This window comes from Haliaeetus albicilla, chromosome 8, assembly GCF_947461875.1.
Source record: "Haliaeetus albicilla chromosome 8, bHalAlb1.1, whole genome shotgun sequence".
Classification (NCBI taxonomy): domain Eukaryota; kingdom Metazoa; phylum Chordata; class Aves; order Accipitriformes; family Accipitridae; genus Haliaeetus; species Haliaeetus albicilla.
In genome coordinates, this window is record NC_091490.1 from 14,166,860 (window position 1) to 14,186,085 (window position 19,226).

The 19,226-nt window shown below is 38.1% G+C and overlaps 1 long non-coding RNA gene across 3 annotated transcripts in view; it reads left to right on the plus strand.

The window, feature by feature from the left end:
* Positions 1-19,226, plus strand: part of LOC138686286 (uncharacterized) — a 41,620-nt gene that overhangs the window by 10,471 nt on the left and 11,923 nt on the right. The window contains exon 4 of one of the 3 annotated variants that reach the window (XR_011325619.1): positions 8,851-9,825. The exons of 1 other annotated variant lie outside the window; for it this stretch is intronic. This is a non-coding gene — a long non-coding RNA (uncharacterized lncRNA). Of the gene's footprint in view, positions 1-8,850; positions 9,826-19,226 lie in introns of those variants that run through there. One more of the 3 variants, XR_011325620.1, reaches the window with a different exon arrangement.

Here is a 19,226-nt window from a genome sequence, read left to right on the forward strand (position 1 = left end):
CTTATTTACTCTGTTTTCTACATACTCTTCCTGTGGAAGAGATCAAGTGAATACAGTGTGTCCTTGCTTCTCCAGTAAAATAACTTTATAGATCTGGTAACAGTTTTCTTTCATGACATAACTTTTGATAGGTACCATTCTCCCCCTTTTCTTCATCCTTACGTAGTCTTCAGCATTAATTCTGGTTTGTCAATGCTGTCTCCTAGGATGTTTAATGTTTAGCTGACTCTAAGGTAGGTCTGTGACTAGCTGATGGTAGTAAGTCAATGAAGAGGTATTGAGATTTCCAAGATGATGATGATGATGTTGAGAGTTCTGCTTTATTCTTGCTTTTGCAGTAGTTGATGTAGTAGATGTCAACTGAATTAGTAAGGCAATGATAAATAAGGTTGAAAGTATTTTTATGAAAAGTACATTCCCATACTGGATTCAATGACAACAGTATTCCTGATTAGAATTGGAATCATGCTGTATCTGGTTATTGATAATTTAAAAAAACCCAACCCAAACCAAACACAAAAGCAAACCCCCCCCTCTGAATATGAGTGTGGAGCCTCTTGCTGGTGTCCTTAAGATGGCTTTTTTCAGTGGTGGTGTCCTGGACGTTGAGTAGATTCCGGGTTTTACAGGAGCAGGCTGCTTGTTAAGATTGTTACATTTTATACTTGGAATTTATGGTTTCTGAACTGACTTATCTGTCATTTTTATTTTAAAAGATGACCCTGTATGCATTTAGATTGTCTTTTCATAGTATTAGCAACAAAATGGACACTGGGCAATGTTAATGAGAAGAGCTGATAAAAGCTTAGGTGTGAGGTTGAATCTGCTGATTCCACTGCAGTGTGTGAAGTTGTAAGAGAACATTTCTAAGCGGGAGGATTTGGCTGCATCTAGACAAGATGGCTAATGCCCTTTGCCAGATTTATAATCTTAAGCGGGTAATATGAAACATAATATACGGCATAGAAAAAGCTATTTTGGCGATTTAACTTTTTTAAAATTTTATTTAACTGCTTCAGGAAGAGAAACCCAGTGAATCATTTAATTGTTGCACAAACCCAGCCATCACGTAGACTACAGAGAAACTGGCTCTACTGCAATCTGTTGGTCAAAATAAGCAGCATATTGAAAAAATTACCACATTAGTTCAAGTAACATTATTTTATTATCCACATGATGGTGGTGGTCATAGTAGAAATCAGGAACACGGCCCAGTAGAATGGTTGTATTGAAGGTTTAAGGGAGACAAAATTGCAGCTAGAGTCGCTTTGTTTTGTCCTCTATTTCCTTTTAGAAAATGTAATTTGAAAAAACTATGTGAAATTTTTTTCTAACAAAACCCCACACCAGTTCTGTGTCAGTGAGAGATGTTATTAATTACAATTACTAGATCGATTTTTTTAAAAGCCATAGGCAATCACAGCATGTTTTATTTCTGTTCCATGATTTTAGTATCACGTAAGTTTTCTTAGCCTTGAAGAAATAGTAACTGTTTTTCATACAACATACATGCATTAATAAGTTGAATTAAAGTGTAGGAATTTCCCAGCTAGAACTGAATACTGCACACTTAAACTGGCATGACGAATACTTGCATATAACTTCTGCGCTGTGGTGTGCTGCATTCCTGAGGAATAAGTTGAGCTCTGACTAAAAGGAGAGATAAATGGTCTCAGCAAAGGGATGGAAAGTGGTTACTCAATGCTAATAAAATACAACCAAAGATGAAGTAGTAGAAGAGAGGGAGACTGTCAAAGGTATTTTTTTTTCACTGAATTACATACCTGGCACTAGAGAGGAGAAGGCAGTTTCTTCAGAATATAGGCAGCCTATCATGTTTGTGAAGTTTTCAATTACAAACTGATTACAAGGAAGAAATTCTAGACATTGTCTGTTTATGCTTTACCTCAAACTGTTTCTTCCTCTCAAATTATTTTTCTCTTTTTAACAAGAAAGGGTAATTTCATTTATGCAAAAAGTGACTCTGCAAATGATTCTGTATTTCTTGCTCTTATTTGCATAAGAGCATAAACAGTGCCATTAACTTTAAAAGGACGGTCCTGTCAAATCAAGTATGACTTTCTAATGAGACCCAGTTACCAATTTTTATCATGGTTCTAATCCATACAACCAAATACAAGTAGTTTGCACAGAATCTGTGCTAAGGGGTAAACACAAATTACACCTAAAATGCAGGACAATTCTAGAATGGTTTTAAGAATAAATTCTTATCCTTTTTATTTAAATCAGCAGGGTAATGGTATATGTCAACACATGTGTTTGATTTGGGTACATTTTCTGTTCTGGACCACCTCATATTCTTTCTTAAGAGCCAAGAGTGAGTGATCTCATATTATGGCTTTCCAAATGGTGCTAATTAAGGACTTTTCCTGCCAGGTGCTCAGCATGCTCTGCTCCTATTGCTTTCAGTTGTGGTTGAGGGCATGCTGCATTCTCTGGGATACAACCCTATTGTTTATGAGTTTAAGTTAGCATTGCCAAAAGGAATACAACATTAGAAAATAAACAGCACTGAGGTTTACTTTGAGGATCCCCTGAATTAGCTGGGTTTTTTTTCTTTTTTCTTGGGAATATCAAAGTCTACATCTGGAAAATATCAGTGTGACGTATAAATACTGTCTGACCACTAATTTCACAGAAGAGTCTTTATATACAACTTGTGGGAAATCAATTTTATGTTTAGGAATAAGGATCTAATGTCTCCTACTGACTTAAGAGCTCTCGGGAGCAGTAACTAACTCTGCTTTCCTTCTCGTAACATGACCCAACCTCTGTTTCAAAAGTCAGTGTTGTGGCCAATTAATTATCATGTAGTTTCCTGATAAAGCCTCAAATAGGCTAATCCTTGGCTATAATACCATGCATGGTTATTACTGACAGCTTCCTTTGTTTCTGAAAGCCGCAGTATGTGCCTCTTACTTTCTTTTAAGAAAAACCAGATCAGAAATGTGAAATGTAGTAGGTTGTTGATTTTTTTTCATTAAATTGTGTATATGAGGCATCTGGGAATGGAGAAAGGGCCATGTTTTCAGCTTTAAATTTTTCAGCAAGATAACAACTTGCAAAAAGTGTAATCACAAGGGAAAAATCTTTCCTCTTCTACTGTGGGGACCTAGGCTGCATCCAGAGAACCAAGTCCCCTGTAGGACAGAGATGGGTAAGAGTGAGGAGGGATAAAGGCTTTCTGGTATTCATGCTCAGGTGTGCCAGAGCCCAGGGCTTAGGAAATGTCCTCCCTGTGGCTATGGGTTAGCCAGCAGGAGCTGGAGAAGGGCTCAGCAGAGCTAAGGGCTATGGTAAAGCCAGTGCTGCAGCTTCATGGGTGGATTATTCCTTTCATTCTCCAGCATCTCTGTAAGAAATAGACTTTCTATCTGTTTAGTGAGCACTGGAAGTTAGATAGAGCTCTTCTATTTCCTTAGTCATGCAAAAATAATATTTTTTCTTGAAGAAAAATACAGTAGAAAAGCAGGTATTCTGCTCCCTCTGGTTTCCTATATGTTCTTGTTGGGTTTTACATTTAGGATTCTGTTTTGGCATTTCCAAATCATCATGAGAGGAGGTACCTATTTCAAAAGCAGCCTATGACAGCTGGCAAAAGCTAACTGGTGCTAACACACTGCTGATAAGAAAGGGAAATAAAGTCTTTTTTAAATGGGTGGGTGGGTGGGTTGGTTTGGTTTTTTGTTGTTTGGGTTTTTTTTTTTGTGTGTGGCTCTTGTATTTCAGAGGGAGAAGAAAGCAAGACTTGTTCACCCTTTAGTGAGTGATTAGTGCTGCAAAGCTGCTCTGCAAAACATGTATTTGGATTTCCATCTGGTTTTGTAAGTGCCAGCCCTTTGTGGTTCAACAGTTTGAAATTCTTTGGAGTGATGCTGTTAAACATGGTGGGGTGCTTTTTTCCTCAGAATGTACAGAAAGAACAGTACATCACTTAAAAGACTTCTCTCCTCTTCTGGTGTCCATGTGAAACTGCATCTACTTAATCAGATGATTTTGAACAGTGCATCTACAAATCTACAAAGCATCTACTAATCCTTCAGGACTTTAGGTTTTTTTAGGATTTATCTTTTATCCTTTTGCCATGAACTATGATTAAGCCAAAGCTCACAAATTAAATCGTTTCCAGCTTTGTTTTAACCCAGGCTAGAGTAACAGTGCTCTGCAGTTCAGTGTAGGCTGGTCTGAGCCTTGGCTACTGCAGTCCTTGTTAATAAGTCCTTGTCAGACAATCCCAATGGGGGAAAAAATTAGTTTATTTGTTGTAATGGTAGTTTAAGATGATCATCCTATGTCTTACTATACTGTGCTTTTCTAAGGAGCTTTGTCCCATTGCTCCAAGTCATTCCCATTCTGTACAGTTAAAAAATGTGTTATCCAAAGAATTGATCCAACTTCTTCAATATCAAGCTGTGATTAGGTGAGCACGATAATGGCTTTGTGAATGTCCCAACGAAATATGAAAAGTAAGTTCATGTTAAATGCCTAGACTAAAACATAACTGTGTATTGAAAAGGACAGAGTGGCCACTCTGAAGAATTCTCACAAAGCACAGGGGACAATTTGCAGTGACAGATGTATAAGATGAGTGGCAATAAATTTCTAACAAGTGAGTATAAAATCAGTTCAGCTAAGCTAATAAAGACAGCAGCAAATAGACCATACTGTAAAACTAAAAGTTTAACAATCAGAAAAATAAAAGAATATTTGTAGTGGCTCTCTGTCACTGCATTACCAGAACAGTTGTTAAATACCATTTTTATGTCACTGGTAGTAAGCTTCACACAAGGGAGTTCCAACAGAGGGGGGCTGGTCTCTGTCAGTACCTCTGAGCAAGGTAAATTATTAAAATTACTGTGATGACAATTTTTCCATTTAATTCCCCCCCCCCCCCCCCAGATCTTAGCAAAAAAAATTAGTAAAACCTGCTCCTCCCCAAATTGGATTTTACTGCATTGCTTCTTTAATCTTGAGGTCTGCTTTGGAACGAAAATACATTGCTGAATGAGGGTAGACAAGTTATTCTTGAGATGTAGCTTTTTCAGGACAACGTCTGCATTTAAAAAATTATTTTAAATTCATTATTAAAATACATTTCTGGACTTACACTCTGTTTGAAGCCAGCATGGAGAACTTCAATGAGCAAGCAGGGCTTTCTATCAGCCACGACCTCAGCAATGTTGCAACATTCCTGCTGTAAAACCCAGATGCTATCTTAGGTGATAAATACATCTGTGTGGTAAGGAAAGATTAAAGTTGTCTGGGGAAGAGTACTTTAGCTAAAATGTTGAGTAATTAAATGGGGCAACCCCTGACTTCCTGGAACGAGGTATGGTGATGCATTTTCTTAGCCACCATGTTGTAATGTGAGAAGCTCGGCGCTGTTGGGACTTGGTCCAAGAGCCATGGTGAGAGGGCGAGTGCTGCTGTGCGCTGGTGCCTGAGAGCGCCTGGGTTTAGCTCCAAGAAGCTGTAACGGGTCCATGTTACAAGTACTGTGTGTGTTTGCACATACTTTAAGGTTCAGTAAAGCACTTCTGGAAAGTTTTCGCCTAGAGCCTTTCAGTTTAAAATAGTGTTTTATGATCATGATTCCACTTTCTTAGACATAAACGATAGTATTTCTGGTAATTTCATGACGTATTGGAAACCAGTCCCAAGTTAGTATACATGTTGTCCTGCTGCAGTACAGCTTATATCTAAGCTCTGCTGAAAGAAAATGTATAAACCCAGTGTTTTTATAAAGCACTGTTTAGGATGCAGAAATGCAGTGATGTTGTGTCAAACACCTAGTATTTTCACACATCTGGACAAGGCTCACGTGCTAGCTGGGTCTGCAGTGTACTGATGTGGAGGGCAGACTCTATACACAAATGTGTTCAGCGTTTTGACGCTGCCAGATGAGGATGGCCGGCTTTTGTCTGGGAGAAGCTTGACTGAATGTTCATACTGAGCCAGCTGGTGCTGGGGAATATCATGTATATTTTATGATCTATTAGGGAATACAGATGAGTGCGCACAGAGGTTTGTCTTCCTAAAATGGGACTGAGGTGGAATCTAGGTGCCTACTTCAGAACCCTGCAGATGTTTATATCTGCATCTTTCAATTTCCTCCTTTCACAGGTTTGTTGATCAGACAGGAGGCATTGACCACTCTGTACTAGATCCATTTCTGGTGACCGTAATGTCTGGAACCAATTTGTTTGATTAGCCACAGATAAAGTAGCACTTGTTATACAAAACTCAGTAGATAACATGTGGAGTAACTTCAGGGCATGGTTCCAAGGGACCTTGGCTGCATCGGGGCAGGACATTACTGATATATCCTGGAATTTGATTTAGGGCAGCTTCTGGGAGGAGAATTTACCAAAGCTGATGTCTGACAGAAAACTGACTCTGTGTAAAAGGAGTATGCACCTTGTGTGCTGTTCTTCTCAGACCAGCAGTGACCTCTGCCTTCACGTGCTACACCTCCTCCTGTTCCTCTTGTCCTCCTCAGTGTGCAACAGTCTCTGCTTTCTCAACACAATTTATTCTTCACGGTCACTGCCTGCACAGAGCCCTGACACAGCCCTCCTCCCTGTGCCTTGTCCTCAGCAACATGTTGGAGGAGAGAGGGGCGTTCTGAAAGGAGATGGATCCGTCTGCATCAACTTGTTCTGTTTTCCAAAGGTCTGAGTCTTTGAGCTCTTAATACCATCAGTTCCTAGGAATTCCTTTCCTTTGAATGGATTTTATTATCCAGCCCATGTGTGGGGAGGTTTTCTGGAGGCTCTTTCCTGGAACTCCTCCTGGCTAAACAAGAAGCCAGTTTCACAGTTTGCTGGTTGTTTTGGATCCACTCTGATGGGCTTAATTCTTTCCACGACTGGGGAAAGAGCTTTGACAGATAACTTGAGGACAGCGTCCCAAAGTCTTGTTTTATGTATTATGAACCTAATTCAGCAAAGCACCATGCTTGCTTTTGACTGTCTCTTAAAATGAATACATACTTGATGCTTTGAGGGAGAAGGGCCCATGAAAGCACGTATTATCTATGGGTAGGCCTGGTTTGGTCCCCCCATCTGCTGTGTTTGTTTATTTCCTGGGCTTGGGTGGGCACCGTTTTCTTGCATCTGCCCCCGTGTTGAGGGACGTTCTGCACGCGCCTCAAGCCGTCCATCCCCTGCCTTCCTATGCCTCTGTAGCCACAGAAAGACAGCTTGGGTGTCACAGGTGCTGAGTGTGAAATGATGAGAGCCCCACAATGCTGGGGTGGGCTGCAAGATGTCAGAGGTACAACTATCAGTGAAAGTATTAGCCGTTAGTTTTTATTTCTGAAATAATTGAGAGACTGGGAAACATGAAACTTGGCTATATGGTTGAGTAAGAAAAAAAGTTCGCCTATGGCTAATACAAATGAAGCAGAATTTTTATTACCAGCATTATTTAAAATATTACCAGACCCCAGTTTTTGGAACTTAATAAATACTGTAAAGGAGATTCAATGATAGAGTTATTACTGCAATGATTAATTGCGTTCTTCTGGCTGGATCAGGCCTGCAGCTGTGGTCTGCGTATTCTGGAAGTTTGAATTCAACTCCATTGAGGGGAAACACTCTTCTGAAACGTTTAGTTTCTTTTCAACAACAAAGCTGTTATATGGAGAAAAGCATGTTGCCTATTTTTCTACTGTATTCTACTTTTACTGCTATACTATTGTTTACTATAAGTTGTTCTGCCTGCAGCTATGTTATCGGTATTAAAAAATGTACTGAATTTTACCTGCTTTCTCCTTAGCTTGTCCCTCACTCTCCCTACCCCTTCATCTCCAATAAATCTCTGTCTGGTATTGCAAACAGATGGGAGGAGGGGAATGATGCTGAAACAACTCAGTTTCCTACAAATGTAATTGCACTTTTCAGTTCTGAGAAAGAACTTCTAATAAAAGTTCATTTGATCTTGAAAATCTCAGAGATGATTAGTGATGCCTTTGTTCATCAAGGTTTTCAGCAGTAACATAATTGATTTTTCACTGGTGTATATAAAACCAAATATTTGAAGACAGAGCTACTCCAGGAAACTTTGAATTCATGTTGTGAAGAATGGCGCATGTCAGTAACAGGGCTTCAGTTGTGCTTTCTAGCTCGAGATCTTAAATATCGTTACTCTGATTCATTGTGATACAGAGGCTGGGGGAGCTGAAAATGTCTTGCTAAAGTCACAGGTGATACCGGCAAAGCATATAAATATTTCAGAGATCCGGACTAGTTTTTAGGCTTCCTCCTAAAAAGGTTTGTGGGTCAGCTTCCCAGCTCCTCCACCATCATCCTTGGGGTTCAGTGGGGGTTCAAGGCTTTGTGGTTCATCTCAGCTGTGTGAACTCAGATCAGGTGCAATGGGAAAATTCTTGTTAAGGAGTGAGAAAGTACTTGAGATAAAGCCAGCAAAGTAAGAAAAGTAAAAATCTGTAAGTGTAATTTTGGAGGTATCACAGATAGCAGGTCAAGGATTCAAGAGGAAAAGATCGGAAATGAAAATGCAATAAAACTTATTTTTAAGAAGAAAGGAAGAATTCTTTGCTTTCTTCCTTTTTAGGAAGAAAGCAGAGAATGAGAACAATAAGTCCGCAACCTGGAGGACCAGCCTGTCCTAAGGAAAGTCAGTGTCCTGTCCTTCCCCACCTGGCAGTGTTTGCTGACCAGGCAGTGATCCTAGTATGTGTCTTATTTGGACAGTGAACATATTAATAGCTATTAATACTTAGCTTTGTATCTAGTTAGTGCTAGCTATGGATTCAGTGCATTAGTCAATATGTAGTTATTTTTGTACCACTTTGTACCGTTATAGTGTGAAATACTTTTTGCAAGAATGATATGCAAAGCTTAAAATGTGTCCAAGTGACCCGGAGAAGCAGGATTGCTGCAGCAATAGGTGAGAGTGGAATAGATGGTGAGCCTAAACTATCTAACTTCACTGACTGTATGGAAGAAGGGTATTTTGTGTGAGCACTCCTTGTCTGGCAGATCTTCAGTGGGGATGATGAACTCCGTGAGGAGATTAATGGCTGAAGAAGGGGCAGGGTGGTATCTTGAAGCAGTTGCTGGTTTTGCTGTTCTCAACATCATCACTGTCTTACAAGTTTGTAATTGTCCTCCTTAAAAACTTTTATTAGATTAATGTATTCAGTCATTATGCATACATTTTCTTATTTTGGGCTAAGTTTGTGTATACTATGTGATTCTATAATAATTTAGGTTTTGAATGTGCTAAACTAAACTGGACAAGGACTGGAAAAGATTAATCTGAACTAAATGTTTATCTGCAGACTTACATTGGGAAAATAGAATGTATAAATTACAACTGCCGTAGTTACAGTATTTTGGTGTAAATTTGTAAGGGGAACTACAAAAAGCAATTGCTTAGAAGCATCTGCCATTGTATAAAATGGCCAGATGGAGATCACCACACTTATTAACTGGACCTCGGCAAGGGGATCGTGTGAAAGCTTCTCATCTGTTACTGTGCAAAATTAGTTGGCTTTGTTTAAATTTCCCTTCATCAGCCTTTAAAGTTCAGCTGACAGTTGTTTAAGCTGTGGTGTCTTTGCAGGGAAGCAGATAAGAAATGCTCACCCGACCTGCTATTGCAGGCCAGGAGGCACTAGGTGGGAGACTAGCCTGGGGCAATATTCTCAATTCTTTTAACTAGCTCCATAGAGAGATACTTGACTGTTGTGTTTGTTTGTTTTAATCATTGACTACAGAAGTATGTTTTAATTGTAGCTATACTTGTGTAATGTATGTGTTTATACAAAGCTATCTGTTATTAAATTTTAAAAAATTGGTACAAATACCTTTTTATTAATTTATGGACTTAGGTACTTTGTATATTGTTTCACAACTGTTGATGAATAAAATGCCTCCACATATGAGCTGTATCCATTTAATGTAATGGATTGATGAAAGATTTGTTCATGTTAAGTAATGAGAATGAGAGTATGAATTTTACAGCTCAAATATTGTGTGATTATAATGTAGTTCAAATGTAATTTTGAATGTTCATAACTAGACCGAGAAGATGCCATTTGTCTCAGCTGGAGCAGATGGTTTGGATAGGTCACCGTTTAAAAACTGTTCACAAAGTATTTATTAAGTCCTTAAAGAATTCAGTAATTCTTTCCACTGGTACTGCTGAAATATCCCAGGAGAAAAATTCTGCATCCATCAAACTGCAGCTCCATGGAAAAATTAAAAGATAAAAAATGACTTGCTGGTAACATGATATAATAGCTAAACATTTTTGGTTTTATATTGTAGCCATTTCAGTAAAGTAGGAATCTTTTCTTTTTTAAAAAACATGGGAATGGAAAAGAAATGAAAGAAAATTCTCAGCTGTAGCAGTGAGGCTTTATGATGCAGATTTAGCATGTCAAACCCATGCTTTCAAAAATCAGATCGTTACCTCATAAAATGGTAGTGGGAATTATTGTCTCTTATTTCAAAGCAGCAAGCCATTATCTAGAATGTTCCTTTTCACCTTGTTGTTAAAGCTCATTTTTCACTAAGTGCTAAAACAATTTTTATAGCTATTCAGTGGTTCTCTAAATCCCTAATCCTGCAAATATCTTGTACATGTTTAACCTCAGGCATATAAGGAACTGATTTTAATAGCTTGAAGACAAGTGTGTTTGTAAACACTTTTACAGTTTTTTTCCATGGGGATTTTAATGGAAAAGTAGGAAAGGCTTCAATAAAAAAAAAAAAAAGACTTACTGAAGCACATGAAGAATCATGGTTTCATCACACTGAGATCCTGTAAGAGTCAAGTGCTGCACATTGGGCATTTCATTCAAGGCGTGCCATAAAGTCTTAGGGATGGCTTTGAAATCTTTTTATTCTCTTCGGCAGGGGCTGTTCTAGAAACTTTCACTTCATGTACCTTACTAAAGTACTGGTGTACCTTACTCATCTCTTTATATTTATGATGCCTTACAGAGGTTAGTTACACAAGGTAATTGTGCCATGCGTAAAGTAAAAGTTGGAGCTCATTTTGAGGTTAGGCTATGAGTAGCAGCAAGTTAGAGGTGGATTCTCTGCATTACATATCCTAACCACCTTGTTTTACTCTTGCAGAATTTTATCTTTTGCTTTTTCTTTAACACGAGCATAAACGTAAATCCCCTATTTTCATATCTATACATGTTGAATCGAGAGGGAGTGGTCCCCTCTCATTGCTTGAATTTATTATTGGTTGCAGTTATTTAGCTCTGGATTCACCCAGGTTTGTGGCAATGGTTCGATCTTGGAGAAGACATATGGAAAGGTCAGCAAGATAGCAGAGAATTACATTTTTCTTTGTTAGGTTTCCTGGGTATTCGATAGAAAATTAGTGCATCTAGATTTCATTTTGCTGCTTTGTGTCAAGAATAGGAATTTGAAGCAAAATTGTTAACAACAAATTATTGTGCTGGCCTGTCCTTTTGCAGTTTTAAGACCCTAAGTGATTCTCTTGAAGGTCAAGCCATAAAGGAAAAAGAGAGACAACATGCAGGCCAATTGTCTGTATTAAAGTGGGGAATTCTACCATGACTGTTGTTGGAGCAAGCAGATAAGGAGCAATGTAAATAACTGTACTCTTTAGGACAGGATCTAAATAACAGTACTAGTCATCGCTGGAGATGCCTGTGAATCAAGAAAAGAAAGGGAGTGAGGAGAGTGCCTCTTTCTGTAGATTCCCTTAGCCACGTATGGCAAACTTTTTGCTTTTTATAGTCTGCACAGCTTAAAAACTTGACATTTCCAGCATGGAGACTGAAAGAAGCAGGCCTGGCTAGTCTGGGGATGAGATGGGATCTCCTGCTGCAGGCCTAGCTGGGGGAGTGGCTTAAAGTAGGGGTGAATATGTAACTGCCTATAGTTAATTCCTTGCTTCTGGCATGGCTTGATAACAGTCACGTTCCTCAAAAGATGGATGGAAACTTTTGCTTTGCCTCCACCTGGTAATGATGAGATGGGTGATGTGAGGCTCCCGAGCCATGGGGTGACTAGGCCTAGAGCTGAAGTGTCCAGTGCCAGCTGCCTCCTGTCCCTGCACTCCTGCGCCAGCAGCCTGGGTTCAACAGAAACACTCAGTTTACTTTCACAACCCTTCATCAGGGCCAAATCTATTTTAAAGCTCTGCTGCAAGGGAATGCCCTCACTTTACCTTAACAACACTTGAATTCAGATGTGAGTCCTTACTTTAAAATACTATTTAGACAGGGGAATAAAAGGTTTTTGAGGCCTGTTTTTATTCTTCCACCTTCACTTAATTAGTCATTATAGCCTTCATTTTGCTAAGTCCTTACACAAACTGTGGAAAGAGGGAAAAAAAAAAAAAAGGTAATTTGATGGTTTCAAAACAATTCTGTGTATGGATTTTGTTGGTACCTTGAAAATACCAGATGATTTCTTCTTGCTTTCTCAGCGAGCTTTTAAAAAATATGTACTCAATTTGTTCCGCTACTTCAAGTTTTTCCCTAGAGAAAGTTTCCACTGATTTAAGTGGCAATTTTGCTTGAGAAGATAATATAGTTGCAATTCTTTATTTTGTTACTTTTAGTGATTATAGCGGTTTGAAATCTTGTCCTTTTTTGCAGTTCCTGTGAAATTAATTGGTTGCTACCTTCTGTAACTCGTTCAATGACTCTTGCTCCTTGCTTGCATAGGTTTTATGACCACACTGTTATTTTCATTCTTTGAGAGAGGTATTATTTTAATCTATCTTTACTGCTGTCTAGACTTCAAGTCTGAGGTAATAAATATATTCTGTCAATATTCCCTGTACAGTCTGATACTTCACTTTAACCTGCTTCTGATTTAATTTAAGGCTATTATTATTACAGCATGCAAGATAAACCAGCTATATAGGTGAAGTCCTCAACTGATGCAAGCTAGCGTAATTTCTGAGGCTTTCTTTGTAACAGTCTTTGAAAATATCCTGCATGAAAAGATTGTGCAGGGTTGCAACAAAGTGATGTTCTCTAATGCCAGCATACTTAAAAAAAGTATGCAAGTGCTATTTGAACAACTGCCTTGTCTCTTCTGTGTATGTATAGTGCATCCTGCTACTGAAAATGCACGTTAGTACAGAACCAAACAGCTAATAAAAAAATAAGAAGCCTAGATTTAGTTCTTTCTCTTGACTTAAGGGAATTCAACCAACAGATTCTCAGGAAAAAGCTCTTAAGAAAGTTAGTTTTTCCATAAAGATGAGCTACTTCTGGGAAAAAAAATGAGGTTCATGTACCAAAGAAACATAAAGTATAGTTTAGTGGTTAAGGTACCACCTGGTAGCGGGAGACATGGGCACAGGTCACTGCTGCTAAAAATTTCTCTACTTCTTTCAATTTAGAAGTTTCTTTCTGAAACTCTCCACTGTTAATAAACCCATGTCACCATTTGACTTTCCATCCCTATCAGGAATTTCCTGGATTCTTTGAATTGTCATAGTTTTGTAAGACTCACAGTTATTTACCATTTGGGGTTGAATTCTATGAATAGTTTTCTTCAGATTGTGTGTGGGAAGAAACCCTAGCTAAGATGTGTCAAAATGTTTCAGTATTTATTGGTTTTGAAATGACATACTAGTTGAAAAATTACAAAGCTTAATAGTGGCTTAAACACAAGGAAAAAACCCCCCACTTTGAATGGTATTAAATGTTTTGATTAACCTCAAAATAATTTGGTTTTTTTCCATCATACTGATTCTGAAAAACAGCTTTTTTTTCCTCTTTGCTTTAGCCAGTGAACCAAAAAATCAGTTATTTTCATAAGTTTGTTTTTTTTAATAGTATTCCTAAATTTGAAACCTTGATAATTCTCTGTATAGTGTAAATTTGCATACTCAGTTTGGTAGTCCTGTGTTGCTAAATAATGATTAGTTTTGTTAAATGTCCATTGCTATGCGTTTCTGTTTAAAAGTTATGGCTTCTGCTAAATGGATTTCCCTCTGCTGCTATAGAGGAATGCAGTCCTATTATAGTTATTTTTCCTAGCAAAATTTACACAATAATACCACATGTTAAAATAATTCTATAATATAAGGTTGGTGACCTCAAAAAATTATATATAAAGGAATGCTGTGAGGTGGGCATGATAATAACTGGGCCATTTCTAAAGAATAGTATATCCTAGAGTGGATTGAAAAACAGGGAAATTCATATTTTAATAATTTCCTACAAAAATAGACCAAATAGGTCTTAATGTCTGAGTTTCTCCTTGTGTAGATATTCAAGGTAATAGCTGATTGCAAATTCAGAGCCATCCCTTGTATATCAAAGTCTTGGCAACAGAATATTGCTCTTTAAATTTAGTTCAATTTAATATAAAACATTCTCTTATTACAGCTCATCTCATATGAGGGGAACTGTTGAGCCTTCTGATTATGTATTCCCTGTCTTTTTTACCTAAGATGTCCTCGTAAATGTTGAAAAAAGTTGAAAAACGTTAAATAATGTATTAATGACAGATACAATCAAATGAGATGAAGTTATTTCCAGCACTTTTATTTGTATTTCAGCAGCACAGAAAACAAAATCAAATCCTTGCATCTGAATCTACTTCACACCAAGTATGAGATTTAGTTCTAGATATTGTACCTCTATTTATTTAAATGATATTTTGTAATGACTTTGATTTCATGGATTGTTTTTATGATTTGTGCTTGGTAGGATTAAGCATGAATATGTTACACATAGAGGAAATAATATGCACGTGTGTGTATAGGTATGTAAATATACATAAAAAACGTAAAAGCCCGAGTCAAAGATAGAATTTGGAAAATCTTGTACATTAGCAGAGTTGCAAGCAATGGAAAGTATTAGACAAATCAAAGAAGATGGTTCTGCCATTAAAACATTGCACCAGAAATTAGCAGATCATTAAAATGGAGGGTTACACTTCTTCTTTCTAATTAATTCTGAGGTTTCTATATTTAAGTTGTAAACTCTCCTAGTGATCTCTTGGTCTGCACATGTATCTCACCTACTGCAACACACTGTCTTTCCAACAAGGAAAATTAGGCCATTCTCCAAGACCAACTGGAGTGGCACAAGTGGTGTTGTGTTTAATTTGACTTCCTTCTCAAAACAGGGTGGCAGCAACTAAACTGCATATTGGGAGCAGTCCACAACGTGGGCTGTACCTGGTCTTGCACTCCTGTGCTGTCTGGGAAGGTGCTAATTTCTGAAGGCCAAAACTCTGCCAGGGGGCATGCTAGGAATTCAAAAGTGTGAGTGTTTGTGGGCGAGGGCTTAATCCTGTTCCTTGACCTGTTTTATTTATTGGTGTTGAAGTAGTCAGAGAGCTCTGCCAAAATTGAAGTTTCAAAGCACTGTTGTGAGATGGTAAGTATTAATACAACTAAGAAGACCGGGTGCTTTCATCTTAGTATGATGCTGGTCTTCATTTTCTAGTCAGTTTTCCAACAGAAAAAAAAAATCTTTAAAAAGAAAAATAAAAATGTGTAATATGTTATACTTTTGTTATACATAAAGATCAAATAATTCTTAGTACCTGTGTAACCATACAGATGACAGTAGAATTTCTTGTAGTATTCATCCACTGCATTTTTTATGGTATAACAATTTTGTGAATAACAAGTATGTCATGCATAGTCAAAACATTGTGTTAATATCCTTGTGGCTATGGTTTTATTTTAGCTAAGCACTTCTCTTACAAACAGGCAATATATTATTTTCATAATTAAAATGTACTGCTTTACTGTTAAAAACTGAGAAGAAAGCCAACTGCAACATCTTAATGGCTTTTAATTATATTCTTAACATTAGCATGTTACCTAGTTGCTTTATTCTGCAGTTACTGTTAGTGCAGAATTGGGGTGGGGGTGGGACAGGAAATGGGAAGAGAAGAGTTTGAATGATTTGCCAAGGTCTCAAATCAAAAGGGTCTGAAGTAAGACAGATCTATGGAAAGAGGAATTGATAGAAGAAAAGGAAGAGTAGAAACGGGAGAAAATGAAGCTGTGACATACAAGTGGTGGCAAACCTTTCATAAAGGATTTTTCCCATTGTCTGTGGTATCAAAGGTGTCAAAGAGGGGGAAATGTAGAGTCTCTAAAATTTGCATAGAATAATACATTTAGAAGAAGAAAATTGAGGAGAGGACGCAATTCAAGAAGTGTCACAGAAATCGTTGTTGAATCATTAATGAACTTGGTGGCAAAATGAAGAAGTAGTAGGAAGTTGTGAGAGACTACGAGACTGCACTTAGCTTTTGTGGGGAATGCCTTAGACCAGCAATGAGATATAATTTGACTATGGCTTCAAGGAGCCATTATATTTAGAAAAAAAGAAGAAAAAAGTTATTGCAATATGCAATAATTTAAATATGAATCATAACCCAAAAGAGGCTAAGCACTTCCTTTACTCTGTGGAGAAAAGGGAAGGACTGAGGAAGAAATGAGAATGACGCTTCAGGAATTACTTAGGAAACCTGGCATACAGTATTTCCAATAGTCACATAGGATATACTCATTGAAATAATGGCAGGAGTGATCCACTAAAAATCTATGGTTCTTTGATTTCCAAAGTCAGATCACAATTGTTGAAAAGATCTTCTAGGCTTACAAAATAGGGAAATTAATCTGGATCCAGTTTCGAATTATTTAGGGTTTGCTGTGTATACATCTAAACTGTGTACAGCTCACTAAAGCTGTGTAGTAACTTATAGTTTGATCTGGTGTCCTTATCTTGTCATTTCAAATCTCTGACTGTATTGAAAGTTGCACTTCTGAAATGTGAATTCGTGTCACATAACCTACTGCCTCACACTGGGAAGCAAAAAAATTCTATGAACCTCTGAAAAGGAGCAACACCAGTTTTCATTCATTGGTATGAGGAAAGAAATTGAAATGGTGGCAAATCAGCTGACTGGACCATTTAAGTCATCATTCACATTGGTCAAAAAAAGCCTTTTGTCAGAGACAAAAGAAAGAAAATCTATGAGGATAGCAAGAATCACAAGATAAGTCTCTGTTGCTATGGTAGGTATGGATTTTCCCAGACATGGGAAAGTATTGTAGAGTACTGCTGTGTAACAGTAGAAGTAGAAAGAGTATGGACTCTGTAATTTTTCATCTGCTCTGAAAAGTATCTTTGTGGAAAGGATGCATGATTTTTCTTCTTGCTGTGAGCATTCCCAGTCACAGAAGCTTATTTCAATGAGCAAGTGAGGTTTTTAGTGTGTTTAACCTCTCTCAGCCTTACAGAACCAATCCCACCCTGGGCTGTGGAACAGCTCCCATAGCATTGCTCCCTCCTGAAAAGTCTTACTCATTGATTTCTGGACCCCACAGTAATTGCACTTGATATTCTCCCATATGCAGTACTCAGCTGTTGTACTGGGGAGTTCCACAGATCTCGGAGTTGCACCCAAGATCCAGACAAACCAATAGCTAAAGTCTTATTAAATTCAGTGGCCTCTTGATAAGGTTTAGTATTTATACTATTAAATCTTTAATAAGGTGATGATGTATGAGCTAAAGAACACAGCTGCCTTTCAAGGATGCGAGCTGAGTTGACCCCTGTCTTTCAATTCACTGACCAAAGAGCTGAGAAAATGCAGGATGATAGTGATGGGCAAAAAGTGAATGGCCACATCCCTGAGCAAAAGGAAGCCAAGGAGGTGATTTGAGTCATAGGCACATCTCTGAGTCACACTGCCTCCCGGGATTGTGCTGAAGTTTATGACCTTAAGCAAGCATTATTTTTCTGCAACTCATTGACCCGGCAGCTGCAGAAGTTAGTATTATTTGGTATTTTCTAAGTGTCAGTTTTGCAGGGTTTCTTTTCAGACAACAACTTCGTCTTTTTTGGGAAAAGGTGGGTACCGTGTTATATGACATGAATTTTCAGGCATCAAAAGCAGATGTTTCTCTAAAAGTTTTAAATGCTAAAAGAAATATTTATGTTTTTGAATTAGACATGAATACTTTCCTTCAGATAGGGCATGGGAACCTAACGTGGAAGCGAGACATAATCTGATTTGTACCTAGACAGGCAAATTGTCCAGAGATTAAAAGAATTAACTGCAAAGGTGAGGAAAGAATAAGAGATGCTGAATGATATTGCTAGAAAGCTGAAGTATATAATATTTCATGTTACCCTGAGGCCAGTGTTCTCAGCTGTTGAATTCACTCCATAGTTTATATGTAGCTCCATTTGTTAATAAAGCTATGTGTGGACGTTAGGGCCCATTCCAGAAACCAGTGCAGTGCCTCCTAAAGATGCCTGCACTGGTAGCTGTTTAGCTGTTAATGGACTTCATGGAACACGTATTAGCCTAGTGATTACCATCCCATCATCGTCCTTCTGTTACAGGAGGTGGCATCTGTGCAAAGCAAATGTCTCTATTATCATCCTTCTCCCAGAGACGTTATAAAGTGGTAAAACTACACCTGTTACATTTCCAGAATATCATTTGCAGGTGGAAGCTGAATCTGTTACTTAAAAGACTTGTTAATATGACCAAAATGTGGCATGTAAAATCTTTATCTTTCATTGTCTTTGTGCCAAGTGTTGTGAAGTAAGTTGTCCAGAAGGACTAAGCTGCTCTGATCAGATGGTCGTCCTGCGTGGGGTCTGCAAACCTCTTGGATTTGCTGGCATGCACAGCTTGTGCATAAAATAAAATAGTGACATCTCATGTTTGGATCAGGCAATTCTCTCTTTTTACAACCCAAACAGAGCCAACAAGTCCTTGTTGAGATACAAGAGTAAACAACTTTGTCATTTGCCGCTGTCCTTACTCATCCTGCAAATGCTATCCTCCTTGGGGCTGTTAGCAGGGGCAATGTCAGTAATACCAGGAGTGTACCTGGGCTCTCTTACAGGCAAAAAGGAAGGGAATACCCAATGGTGTGACTGTTTCAGGCAGTGTAACCACAGATAATCAGTCTGAGGAGCTGTCTGCCCAGTAAAACAATGGCGTGAGGTAAAAAGGCTTTGTGTACGCAAAGTAGTTTCATCTAATTAGCACGGCTTACAAAATAAGAGCAGAGATGTGGTAACCCATGTTTTGCCATGTGTCAGTACCAAGGTTATGGATTTAATGCTCTTGGAGAGCTTATATTGTCTAGGATTTGCCAGCACATGTTGATGTCTGTGGCTACATCTTCAGGGATGTGACACATTAAGCAATTCTAAGAAGGTCAGCTATGTTTTT